Here is a 12,240-nt window from a genome sequence, read left to right as displayed (position 1 = left end):
AAATGGCCTACCGCTTCTTCTGAAACTGTGTCAGTGGTTCTAGATCTGCCCCCCCCCCCCCCGCCGCCCCCCCCCCCCCCCGCCGCCCCCCCCCCCCCCCCCCCGCCCGCCCCCCCCCGCCCGCCCCCCCTCATAGGACAATCCCCCCATCCCAGGAATTAACTTAGTGAACCTTAGTGACAGGAAAGTAGAGTCGATGTGAATGTTGAGCCATAATCTTATTGAATGGCAAAGCAGGTTCGAGGAGCCTCATGGCTTATTCCTGTTCCTATTTCTTATGTCCTGTCCACAGGTCACACTCCTTCACTTTTTCCCCATAACCCTGCAGGTTTTCAGGATGAATTTCCTCAGAGACTGAACTGATTAGCCCAAGGACATCACTGCTGGAGTTCCTCAGTATATTGTCCTGGGTCTAACCACCTTCAGCTGCTTCGTCATAAGGTCAGAAGTGGGGGTGTTTGCAGATGCTTGCACAATGTTCAGCACCATTTCTAATTGCTTAGTATTGAAGTAGTCCATGTCCATATGAAACAAAACCTGGATAATATCAGGGCTTGGGTTCCTAAGTGGCAATCATAGAATCATAGAAACCCTACAATGCAGAATGCAGTGCAGTCTGCACCGACCACAATCCCACCCAGGCCCTACCCCCATATCCCTACACATTTACCTGCTAATCCCTCTAACCTACGCATCTCAGGACACTAAGGGGCAATTTTAGCATGGCCAATCAACCTAACCCGCACATCTTTGGACTGTGGGAGGAAACCGGAGCACCCGGAGGAAACCCACGCAGACACGAGGCGAATATGCAAACTCCACACAGACAGTGACCCAAGCCGGGAATCGAACCCAGGTCCCTGGAGCTGTGAAGCAGCAGTGCTAACCACTGTGCTACTGTGCCACCCAAGTAGCATGCATGCCAGACAATGACCATCTCCAACAAGAGAGAATCTAACCATCTCCCCTTGATATTCAATGGTATTACCATCACTGAATTCTCACTATCAACATCCTGGTGGGGGGTGGGGAGGTTTCACTGAACAGAAACGTAAGTGGACTAGCCATTTAAATACTGTGGCTATCAGAGCAAGCCAGAGGCTGGGAATTCTGTGGTGAGTAACTCCCCAAAGCCTATCCACATTCTATAACGTACAAATCAGAAGTGTGATGGAATGTTCTCCACTTGCCTGAGTGATTGAGGCCCCAAAAACACCCGAGAAACCAAATGCCATCCAGAACAAAGTAGCCCACTTGATTCACATTCCATTTTCCACCTTGAACGTCCAGGCCCTACACTTCTAATTCACAGGGGTAACTTGCTGAGTTACTGCAGTGCAACATGTCCCATCGACAAGTTGCACTGCAGTAACTCAGCAAGGCTCCTTCAACACCACTCTTCAAATTTGTGATCTCTGCCACCTGGAGGGATAAGGGCAGCAGACGTATGGGAAGACCACCACCTGCAAATTCCCCTCCAAGTAACTGACTTGGGAATATATAGGTGTTCCTTCATTGTCACTGGGTCAAAATCCTGGAACTCGCTCCCTAACAGCACTGTGGGTGTGCCTACACCATAGTCTGTGGCAGTTCTAGAAGGTCAAGGGAATTAAGGATGGGCAACGAATGCTGGTCTAGCCAGTGACGCTCCCACCCAAAGGAAATGATAAAATAAAAAAGCTGAAACAAATGAGGACAATTCTTAAGTAAGTTCTTTATATAATTGGGCATATAATCGCCTCCTTAGATTTCAAACTCTTTAACCCAGTGTCTCACAGACTGTCAGGATACTCAAGTTATCACAGATGAATAGCAGCAAATTCCTGCAAAGACTCATAGCTCGTACTCGATATTCCCAGTCAGATATCTCTGGGCACACTCGTGCATAATCTACTCTCCTGGAGCAGAAATCAAACAGGAGTGAACTAGTTTCCTCAGAACTGTCCAGTGAGTGCATTTACAATCCATACAGTGCAGGAGGAGGCCATTCAGCCCATCGAGTCTATACTGACCACAATCTCACCCAGGCCCTATTCCCGTAATCCTATGCATTTATTCTGCTAATCTCCCTGACGCTAGGGTCAATTTAGCATGGCCAATCAACCTAAGTTGTGTGAGAGGAAACCGGAGCACCTGGAGGAAACCCATGCAGACACGGGGAGAATGTGCAAACCCCACACAGTGACCCGAGGCCGGAATTGAACCTGGGACTCTGGCGCTGTGAGGCAGCAGTGCTAACCACTGTGCCACTGTACCAATTTAATGCAAACCTTTTCATGGGGTTGAACTTCTTGAAGTCACAAACGTGAATAAAGTTGGCCAACACCCAGACCTTCAATTCTCACTTCCCAATTCTCCAGTGAAGATAATTGAAGTGGATGGAAATCCTGAACCTTGCTGGAAGTAGATCAGCATTTTCTCTTCCCAGGCGGTAACACTTAGGTTGATAATGCTACCAAATTTGACATTTCCATATAACCCTAATAGTACTTTTCCAACCATAGCTTTGGGGAGTTCTTGGGAAGAAACAGAAAGATTCAGTAAGATTCACTAAGAAACAGACCTGCTGTACATGCTGTTAAAACATGGATTTTTAATTTTATTTCCAGACTCCCTCTGCTGGTATATGTGTATGGTAGCTGTAAGTAGACAAAAGGCAGAATGCAATTTTCAAGACATTACAGGTCGTCTGCAGGGTCTTGAGCACATAATCTCAGCCACTGTAGCAAAACATTTTCAAATTGATAGATATAATGCCAGACCATTCATTTAAATATTTATACTCATGGATTTATCTCTAAATCACACCTGGGCCTTTAACATTGGCTGTGCACTGCCATCCATGGTTCAGTTGGTGGCAGTCTTACATGAGTCAGAAGGGCCATGAATTCAAATGCTCAGATGTTGTGTGACCCCAGGGTGAAAATTTGGGAGAAATCGTTGAATAGTGTTGGTGGAGATGGACTTCAGTTTTTGAAAAGAATTAGGGAAAGGAATTGAGCATGCTCCATCTTCCCCCCCCCCCCCCTTCACCCTCCCATCTTCCCCCCTTCACCCTCCCATCTTCCCCCCTTCACCCTCCCATCTTCCCCCCTTCACCCTCCCATCTTCCCCCCTTCACCCTCCCATCTTCCTCCCTTCACCCTCCCATCTTCCCCCTCCTTCACCCTCCCATCTCCCCTTCCTTCACCCTCCCATCTTCCCCCATTCACCCTCCCATCTTCCCCCCTTCACCCTCCCATCTTCCCCCTCCTTCACCCTCCCATCTCCCCTTCCTTCACCCTCCCATCTCCCCTTCCTTCATCCTCCCATCTCCCTCCTCCTTCACCCTCCCATCTCCCCCCTTCACCCTCCCATCTTCCCCCTCCTTCACCCTCCCATCTCCCCCTCCTTCACCCTCCCATCTCCCCCTCCTTCACCCTCCCATGTTTCCCCCTCCTTCACCCTCCCACCCCCTCCTTCTTCATGCTCCTATCTTCCCCCCCCCTTCACCCTCCCATCTCCTCCTCCTTCACCCTCCCATCTTCCCCCTCCTTCAACTTCCCCATCTCCCCCTCCTTCACCCTCCCATCTCCCCCTCCTTCACCTTTCTATCTTCCCCCTCCTTCACCCTCCCATCTCCCCCTCCTTCACCCTCCCACCTCCCCAGGTTAGATCCAGTCTAACAGATGGTTCTTAAAGGCATCCTTACAGCTCACCAGGTTCATGTTTAAAATACACATCTGAAATTGGAGCCAGGAGGTACAGGAACGCTCCCACCCACCTTCTGAACTATATTCAATGAATGTGGACCATTGCCATCAGTGGTCATCACTCGCACCCACCCAGAGTACTGCTTTCCTACTCATCTTCAATCACTCACCTCAATCCGGCTGCCACTATCACAGCATTCTTCCTGCTCCTGCATTGTCAGTGAGGTGCTTATAGCTGTCTGCATCTCACAGGCTCAATGGCAATAAGGTTCAAGGCTCAATGTTTGATGAACCTCAGGCCTCGCCATTGAAGTAGGAATCATAGCCTGCATCCTTACCCTGGCAAGGCTAAAAATGGATACACCCGCACTAGCAGCCCCATTTTCAATGCCCAGAATGCCAAAGGACCAACTAATACCAGTTGGTCAGAATTCCAGCAATCTAAGAAATCCAGTGAGTCAAAATATTCCTTGTTCATTCCTGTGCTGTGGAATGCCACTGGCCCAGTCCTTTTCCCCTGTGCTTTCTTCATGTTGTACCGAGCCCCTCACCCATTTAGATGTCGTAATTCCTGGTGTGAATCCCAGTTATCAGCACTCACAGTGTTCACCAGTCTACTCAAACTGTTACACTTGTTGGGTCTGTGCAACATTGTGTGGAAATTGGAGCATTTTATGGAGTTTTTGTTTCAGATTATTTTGTGCTTATTGTCTATATAAACACCTCGAACTGGGAGCGATCTCCCTCCATTGATTCAGGCACAGAATTTCCTTGATGCTGAACCTTCCACCAAGGTTCCCCTGTCCAATATGATAGCTGTCTTCCTACAGTGCAGTGAACTGAACATCCCTTCCTGCCCTACCGCCACTACCCACCTCCCCCTCAATATCACCTCACCCCCACTGTCCCCCAACGCTGACCTTATTAGTGAGCGGCCTGGAACAAACTTGTATTTTAAGACATCTTTTCCCTGGTGCCCATGATATTCATGGTGCCCCATGCTTTCTGATAGGTGATCCCATCCAGAGAGTGTGGATGGAGCTGAGACAATTGCCAGGAGCCCAGTCAGTTTGGGCAGGGTGCTGTTCTCAGACAGTGTGCTTTGCAAATCTAGCAAACTGTAACCCGTCCAGCATGCTAGCTAGCAAGCAAAACCTCCACTGCTCAAAAGTAAAAGTCATTAGTAAATTGATCTGTTGCAGCATTCATTCATAGATACCTTTTCAAATCTGTGACCTCTACCACTCGGAGGAACAAGGGCAGCAGGCATATGGGAACACAACCACCTGCAAATTCCCCTCCAAATAACACCATCCTGACTTGGGAATATATCGCCTTTCCTTCACTGTCGCTGGGCCAAAATCCTGGAATTTCCTCCATAGCACCACTCTGGATGTACCTACATCTCAGGAACTGCAGCGGTTCAAGAAAGCAGTTCACCACCACCTTCTGAAGAGCAACTAGGAACTGGGAAAAAATGCTGGCCTAGCCAGCTATGCCCATATCCCGGAAATGAATAAAAAAAGATTGAATTGCCATTACAGAGACATGGGTTACAAGATGACCAAGGCTAGGAAATAAGTATCCTGGCTCCACGATATTCCAGAAAGATGGACAGAATGGCAAAGGAGGAGGAGTAACCCGGATAGTAAAGAATGACGTAAGGACGTTAGTGAGAAAGGCAAAATACTGCAGAAGATGATGTGTTGTCCCTCCAGTTTGCATTGGTTTGCACCCAACGCAAACTGGAGGAACAGCTCCTCATCTTCCGATTAGGCATTTTACAGCCTACCGGACTGAACATTGAGTTCAACAAGTTCAGAGCATAAACTCTCCCCTCCACCTTCACCCCATTTCCATTTCGTTTCATTTTCCATTTTATTGCTCTCCTTCCCCCCCCCCCGGCCGCCCAACCCTCCCCACCTTCTTCAGGCCAACTGCCACATTCCTCGGGCAGTTCTTTACCAAGCTGCACTTTTGTTTTGCCACTCACACATTCTGATCACTTAATGGACACTTTCAACACCTTCTCAGCCTTCTTCATGCTCACTTACATTCCCTTTGTCCCATTCTACCATCCCTCCCCACCCTCATAGTATAAATCTCTGCTGACTCTCTTTCCTCTCAGCTATGACGAAGGATCATCCAGACTCGAAACATTGGCTCTATACCCTCTCCACAGATGCTGTCAAACCTGCTGAGATTTTCCACCATTGTTCTGTTTTTGTTGTATTAGTGAGAAAGGATCTTGGGAGTAGAATCAGTATGGCAGGAGATTAGGAAAAGCAAGAGTCATAAAATATTTGTTAGAATAGTTTATAGGCCCCCTGTCATTATACTGATGGACAGGGCATTAAGCAAGACATTATTAGAGCTTGTACCAATGGCAATGTAATAATGTGTGTTCCAGATCATTGTCGACTCCTTCTCCAAAGCATGTGAGAAAATGGACCTTTCACTAAACATCGGAAATCTAAAGTCCACTTCCAACCAGCTCCCTCATCAATGTACACTCCCCCGTGTTGATCAACATCAGCAGTGAGATCTTGGGAAATTGGGACCATTCTGGGCGCAGGCCCAGGCCCAGGGGAGATGCTCCCTAGGCTGTTGTGGAAGGCAAGGGAGGAGATTGCAGAGATTCTGATGCAAATTTTCAAATCCTCTCCGGGCACAGCAGAGGTGCCAGAGGACTGGACGACAGCTAATATGGTATCATTATTCAAGAAGGGAAATAGGGGAAAAAACAAATAATTACAGGCCAGTGAGTCTAACTTCAGTGGAAGGGAAATTATTGAAAAAATTCTGAGGGAGAGAATTAATCTCCATTTGGAGAGACAAGGATTAATCAAGGATAGTCAGCATGGCTTTGTCAAAGGGAGATCATGTCTAACAAATTTGATTGAAATTTTTGAGGAGATGACTAGGCATATAGGGCAGTGCAGTTGACGTAATTTACATGGACTTCAATAAGGCTTTTGACAAAGTCACGCATAGGAGACTGATCAAGAAGGCAATTTGGCTTAGTGGCAGGATGATGTGGAGATGCCAGCGTTGGACTGGGGTAAACGCAGTAAGAAGTCTCACAACACCAGGTTAAAGTCCAACAGGTTTATTTGGTAGCACAAGTTGTCGAGTGCTATATCCTGTTCTTATGAGGGCATCTTTCAGCGTCTGGTGGTGTCTGTTGCGATCCTCCTCATCTGAGCAGATCCTGTGTATACGGAGGGCTTGTCCGTAGGGGGTGGCTTCTTTAACGTGTTTAGAGTGGAAGCTGGAGAAGTGAAGCATCGTGAGGTTGTTGAGCGCTATAAACCTGTTGGACTTTAACCGTGTGTTGTGAGACTTCTTAGTGGCAGGAGGCAGAGGGTGATGGTTGAAGGTTGCTTTTGTAACTGGAAGCCTGTGTCTAGTGGTGTTCCACAGAGATCTGTGTTGGGTCCCTTGCTGTTAGTAGTGTACATTAATGGTCTAGACGTGAATGTGGTGGAGGCAAGAGGAGTGGGTGGGATATGATCAGTAAGTATGCAGATACACAAAAATTGGTGTTGTGGTAAATAGCGAGGAGGAAAGCCTTAGATTATAGATAGACTGTTCAATGGACAGAAGTGTGGCAAATGGAATTTAGTGAGGTGATGCATTTTGGGAGGACTAACACAGCAAGTGGATACACAATGAACGGTCAGACACAAGGGAGTACAGAGGACCAGAGGGACCTTGAGGTGCGTGTCCAAAAATCCCTGAAGGCAGCAGGACAGCTAGATAAGGGATGCTTGCCTTTATTAGTCAAGGCACAGATTATAAGAGCAGGGACGTTATGATAGAGCTGTTGTTAGGCCACAGCTGAAGAACCGTGTGCAGTTCTGTTCACCAAACAATATTGATTGCACTAGAAAAGATGCAGAGGAGATTCACCAGGATGTTGCCTGGGCATTTCAGCTATGAAGAGAGGCTGGCTAGGCTGGGGTTCTTGCCCTTAAGATGAGAGAAGGGAGGGGGGGGGGGCAGTGGGTGGGTGACACACCTGATTGAGGTGTACAAAATTATGAGGGACATAGATAGGAAGAAACTTCTTCCCTTAGAATAGTCAACAAGCAGGGGGCATAGATTTAAGGAAAAGGGCAGAAGAATTAGAGGGGATTTGAGGAAAAACTGAAGAGGGTGGTAGGAATCTGGAACTCACTGCCTGAAAGGGGGGTTAGAAGCAGGAATCCTCACAACATTTAAGAAGCATTTAGATGAGCACTTGAAATGCCATAGACCAAGTGCTGGGAAATGGAATTAGAATAGAAAGGCTCTGAAGGGCTGGCAGAGACATGATGAGCTGAAGGGCCTCTTTCTGTGCTGTAATACTCTTGGCTCTTTCCTTGTGGTTTGAGGAGGGTCAGAGAATTCATGTAATCCTTCACAGCTTCATCAGGTTGACGCTAGGTTTTGTTCTGTTCTGAACTCTTCATTGAACCAGAGTTGATCCCTTAGCTTGCAGGTAATGAGGGAGCAGATTGTGGTCAATTACAGCTCCACTGCGGATGGTCCATAGTATCTCATGGATGCCACACTTTGAACTATTGGTTCTGTTCTGAATCTCTTTGATTTAGCATAGTGGTAGTACCACACAACCTGAGGGTATATTTAACATGACGACAGGTCTCAGTCTTCACAATGACCGTGCAGTAGTCATTCCTACCAATACTGTCATGGACAGCTTGGTAGGCGGCACAGTGCTTAGCACTGCTGCGACACAGCGCATGGACCAGGGTTCGATTCACAGCTTGGGCCACTGTCTGTGTAGAGTCTGCATGTTCTCCGCGTGATTGTGTGGGTTTCCTCCCACAGTCCAAAGATGTGCGGGTTGGGTGGATTGGCCATACTAAATTGCCCCTTAGTGTCAGGGGGAACTAGCTAGGGTAAATACATAAGGTTATGGGGATAGGGTCTGGGTGGGATTGTGGTCGGTACAGACTCGATGGGCCGAATGGCCTCCTTCTGCACTGTAGGGATTCTATGATCTATGACAGATGCATCGGCAGCAGGTAGATTGACAAGGACTACCAGGTTCTTCCTTCGTGTTGGTTCCCTCACCCTCTGGCAGCACTCAGCCAGCAATGGCCCTCGCTGGTGGATAGTAAAGTCCCTTAGCCACAGTATTCTGTACCCTCGCAAACAAATAATGATTACTCTGTTCCAATGCACCAGGAAGACCCCCTCACCTGCTGCACACCCTTAGCATGTCTGAATGCACGTTTCTGATTTGCTGCATAAGAACTAGGAGCAGGAGTAGGCCCTCTGGCTCCTCAAGCCTGCTCCGCCATTCAACAAGATAATGGCTGATTTTTTGTGGACTCAGCTCCACTTACCCGGCCGCTTACCATAACCCTCAATTCCTTTATTGTTCAAAAATTTATCTATCCTTGCCTTAAAAACATTCAATGAGGTAGCCTCAACTGCTTCACTGGGCAGGGAATTCCACAGATTCACAACCCTTTGTGTGAAGAAGTTCCTCCTCAACTCAGTCCTAAATCTGCTTCCCCTTATTTTGAGGCTATGCCCCCTAATTCTAGTTTCACCCACCAGTGGAAACAACTTCCCTGCTTCTATCTTATCGATTCCCTTCATAATCTTATACGTTTCTGCAAGATCTCCCCTCGTTCTTCTGAATTCCAATGAGTATAGCCCCAGTCTACTCAATCTCTCCTCATAAGCCAACCCTCAACTCCGGAATCAACCTAGTGAATGTCCTCTGCACCCCCTCCAGTGCCAGTATATCCTTTCACAAATAAGGAGACCAAAACTGTACACAGCACTCCAGGTGTGGCCTCACCAGCACCTTATACAGCTGCAACATAATCTCACTGTTTTTAAACTCCATCCCTCTAGCAACAAAGGACAAAATTCCATTTGCCTTCTTAATTACCTGCTGCACCTGCAAACCAACTCCTCGAGATTCCTGCACAAGGACACCCAGGTCCCTCTGCATAGCAGCATGCTGCAATTTTTTACCATTTAAATAATAGTCCATTTTGCTGTTATTCCTACCAAAATGGATGACCTCACATTTACCAACATTGTACTTCATCTGCCAGACCCTCGCCCACTCACTTAGATTATCTATATCCCTTTGCACACTTTGCTTTTCCACCCATCTTAGTGTCAGCTATGAATTTTGACACACTACATTTGGTCCCCAACTCCAAATCATCTATGAAATCATCTGCATACAAGGGGGGGGGGGGGGGGGGGGGGGCTGGGGGGTTGTGTTTTGGTGCATATTCAAGACAGGCTAATGTGTTAAAGAGGTTCCACCCTATGCCAGAAAGCTACCCAAGTAACCAAATTCCATCATGTCTTTGAACAGTAGACATCATCCTACACCCAACCATCTTCAGCTGCTTCATCAATATCCTTCTCTCCCTCAGAAGGTGCAAAGAGGGGATGTTCGCACAATGTTCAGCACCATTCATGACTCCTCAGACACTGAAGCAGTCTGTGTTGTGCTCACATGTAGCAAGACCTGGACAATATCCAAGCTTGGGCTGATAAGTGTCAAGTAACATCCACCCTACACAAGAGCCAGCCAATGACCTTTGCCATTCAAAGGCATTAGCATCACCAAATCCCCCACTGACAACAACTTGGGGGTGTTACCATCGACCAGAAATTGGATTGGGCTAGACAAACAAACACACTGGCTAAAAAGGATAGATCAGAGGCTGAGAATTGTGTTGAGTAACTCACCTCCCTACTCCCTAAAGCCTGTTCACAATCAAGAAGGCACAGATGAGTGTGCTAGAATAGCCCCCATTGGCCTGGGTGAGTGCAACTAAAAACAAGAGTCAAGAAGCTTGACACCATCCAACACAAAGCAGCCAGCTTTGTCACCCCATCCACCAGCTTCAACATTGGCATACACCTGGTGCCAGATACGAGTTGTCAGCAACTCGCCAAACCTCCTTAGGCAGCAACCCCCAAACCAGCGACCACTGTTCCTGAGGAATAAGGGCAGCAGATACTGGGAACGCCATCACCGCCACCTGGAAGCTCTGCACCAAGCCGCTCACCACCCTGACTTGGAAATATATCACCATCCCTTCATTTATCGCTGGAACAGCACTGTGGGTGTACCTACACCACATGGCTGGCAACTGTTCAAGGCAACAGCTCATCACCACCTTAAGAGCAATAAATGGTGACCTGGCCCAGCAATGCTCTCATCCCAATCAAACTAAAGTTAACTCTGTGCACATTCAAATTGACCTAGTCCACCACTGGCACAATCTGAAATGTCTTTCCAGGTCACTTGGGTACCTCATGACAACATTTTCCTGGTGTACATGAGTGCCAACTCACCCTTAGTACCCTTGGCATCCTGGTAGCTATCTATTTCATTGGCGACAGCAGGCTGGGCAAGCCTCCACCAGTTATGTGAAAATGCGCAACAGAATAAAGTGAGCAGAGTCTTCCAGCTGATCGGCAATGTACACAATTCCAGCATCACAGCTAGGGTCAGAGCCCGATTGTAGAACTGGACTGACATTGAAAACTGCAATGCGAATCTTGACCTGAGATTGGCGAGTTTGTGCCTTTCTCCTACAGAAGAGCACTGGCTGCAACTGCCTCCAACAGGGAGCAGACGTCCCCTCATGTTAAAACAACAGCAGCCACATACTGGGCAGGAAGTTGCGTTGCTTAAATGTTCAGCTTGAGTGACCTTATGACCTGGAAGATGCCTTCTTGTTGTGGTCAGTGAGGCTGCGAGCTGTCACTCCTGGAATGTTGGGGTGGGATTATAGGAGGTCAGTGGCAGTGACCTATAACTGCCTCACTGTCACTTCTGGAAATGGGGACTAGCTCATCATTCAGAGTGTAGGAAAACGTTCAAACTCTATTCTGAGACATGTCTAAATAAAGAGACGAGGTCAGCATTACAGGAATAACCGGGAACATCGAATCACTATTATTACTTGGAGGGGATGTTGGAAACTTCATGTTCCATGTTATATTGGTGACCAGTTTAGTGTCTCTCATTCACGTGACTGGAGAACCACTATGAATTTGCCAAACAAGCTCTTCACAATGTTGAATCTAAGAATGGAATACTATTGCAGGCATGTTGCTAAGGCAACAATTTCCAGGGATACGCTCCACATCAATGGAGTGAAGGGGCCATGAGGGACTGAATCTTTACCTAGCAAGGTATGTGAAGTCAAACCTGTATCATACATCTTAATTATGGGAGCCAAAAACATCTGCACCCGAGAGATAGGAGTTAGATATTGAAATTAAAGTTTGAGCAGAAGTTACCACTGTTGGGATTCTGCTTCTCCGTAAAAGAATTATGCATTTATATAGCATCTTTCCCATCCTCAGGATATTTACAAGCATTGGATCACCCCAATAGTGTTGTTCCAGAGGCAAATATGGTAGTTAATTTTCACCACATCAAATTCCTACAAATTGGAATAAAATGATCAGATAAATCCGTTATGGTGATGTCAGTTGAGGTATAAACACTGGTATCAGCAAAGGTCATTTGTGATTGGATCTTCCACAT

Source organism: Mustelus asterias, chromosome 12 (genome assembly GCF_964213995.1).
Source record: "Mustelus asterias chromosome 12, sMusAst1.hap1.1, whole genome shotgun sequence".
In the NCBI taxonomy this organism is placed as follows: domain Eukaryota; kingdom Metazoa; phylum Chordata; class Chondrichthyes; order Carcharhiniformes; family Triakidae; genus Mustelus; species Mustelus asterias.
The sequence above is the reverse complement of the archived record's forward strand: the minus strand, read 5'-3'. Positions refer to the sequence as shown.